Here is a 2,082-nt window from a genome sequence, read left to right as displayed (position 1 = left end):
AGGCAATGATAACGCGCAAATAGCGGTGAGGCGGTGTGTGTCGAGCGTCTGTCTGTGTGTATTTGCTCCAAGGGTTATTGTGAACAGTATGCAATGAATGATGACGTACTGCTATTCAACTCTGCAAAATTGGGGGCTTTCCCTATAAAGTACCTCGGAGGCTTGCGACATACTCCACGCTCGGGCCATTGTGTTCTGCGTATATATTCACAAAGTTTTCAAAGTTTTTGTTGGTGTATGATAATCTTTGGACTGGGAACTTGTTTTCAAAAATGCAACAATATAGAATATTTTTCGCATAAAAATACTACACGTATCTATGTTTATTTGCTTTACTGACGCATTTCTTTCTTTTTCTTTTCTTTTTTTAGTTACAAACCAAAAATATACAGATCGAACAAAATAAGAAGAAAATATAGGAGAAAAGGAACGAAACTAAAAGAAAGAAGGGGCCTCATTGCAGATCAATGATTAAACGAAGAAGAAAAATGATAATAGCAATAACAATTCCCACACTTCCGCACTACAACCATCAATACGGTTTCCAATTTCGTTTTCATTACGTCAAGAGAACATGGCTATAACTCATTCTGGATTAGTTGTCCTGCAGTAGATTGATTGTTTGAACCGGTAAACTAAAAAGCAAACTCACAACAACTTGCTGGAAATCATCTTCAATAAAAAAAAAAACATTAAAAAAACACAACTCTCATTTTCACATAGTGACCTGTCTTAAGCACATGCTGTCGGGCCTACCTTGATTTCCTAATGTTTCTATGCTCATTACTCAGCCCCTATACATTTTCTACCAAAATTGTTTGGCACTTGTCATATATTTGTAATCTTGAACATTCAGTTGAAGTTTTGTTGGACTCTGTGAGAATTTGTTTAAATCATTACCAGAACTCAATTAGCTTGTCTTTATCTTCAAAGAGAAGGTTGAGTTCTGGGAAGATGTGAAAAATAATTTTTGAGCGTTATCATTGTTATTATGCAAGTGTTGAAGAACATCTGATAACAAATGTTCCCTGAAAAGCATGGCTCTTCAATTGCCTTAACTAAATATGGCATGTAACAGCATACAAATCGGGACGGATTTTTATGCCACATGTTCGTGTAGTCCCATATACATATTTCTGCGTATAGAGCTTGTAACTTTACAAAGACTGGACCAAATTTCTTATCATTTTGATCGATTCCACACCGCTTCTTTCACAATGCAATAGCATGACCAGAACTCAACTTTATCTTCAAACCGAGCCCTGATTCTACTTAAGAAGAATGCAGGCCCTACCCATTGCACTCAGATATGAAAGAAAAACCACGTCTAAAGTTAGATCACCAAGATAATGCATTGATGATGTAATGGGTGCACAACTTTGGGGGGAAATCCCCCTGAGGTATACCTATTGAGGTTCCGGCCACACCCATCGTCTGTCACCCTTTACAGGACCAACGCGGGCATTCTTGACGTTGCGTTTTTTCTGACCTCTGTCTATTGAACTATCTGACCACGTCATGATGAGAAATCTGAGAATAAAGTGGGTTTTCCCAGTTCGTATACATTTAAAGATACAGTTGAGTTCTTGTCATGCGATTGCATTGTGAAAGAAACGATGTGGAATCGATCAGAAAAGTTGATCATCTATAGCATGTAAGTATTGATGTGTACTGCAAGCTTAGGTCCTGCAAGCTTAGGTTCTGGAATCATCAAAATGTTTAGAAATTGGGCCCAGTCTTGGTAAAGGTAAGAGGCACCGTACACAGCAAGAAGTATATGGGACAGCACAAACATGTGGCATAAAAATGTGGGCCTCATCTTTGAGCCGTTACTTGTCATATTTAGATTATTAAGGCATTTGAAGAGCCATGCTTTTAGGGGAACAGTTTTTAGCAGACGTTCTTCCAGACTTGCATAATAACAATGAAAACGCTCACAAATTATATTTACCTCTCCCCAGAACTCAACATTCTTTTTAAAGTTATCTTATGATAGATTATTATACAAGTATTCCGTATATTAATTGTAGCACATGATATGAAACATCTCCATAAATTTACTTATTTTTATACGCAAACATA

The sequence above is a fragment of the Strongylocentrotus purpuratus genome, unplaced genomic scaffold (assembly GCF_000002235.5).
Source record: "Strongylocentrotus purpuratus isolate Spur 01 unplaced genomic scaffold, Spur_5.0 spur5_scaffold_18, whole genome shotgun sequence".
NCBI lineage: Eukaryota > Metazoa > Echinodermata > Echinoidea > Camarodonta > Strongylocentrotidae > Strongylocentrotus > Strongylocentrotus purpuratus.
Note: the sequence above shows the minus strand (reverse complement) of the source record.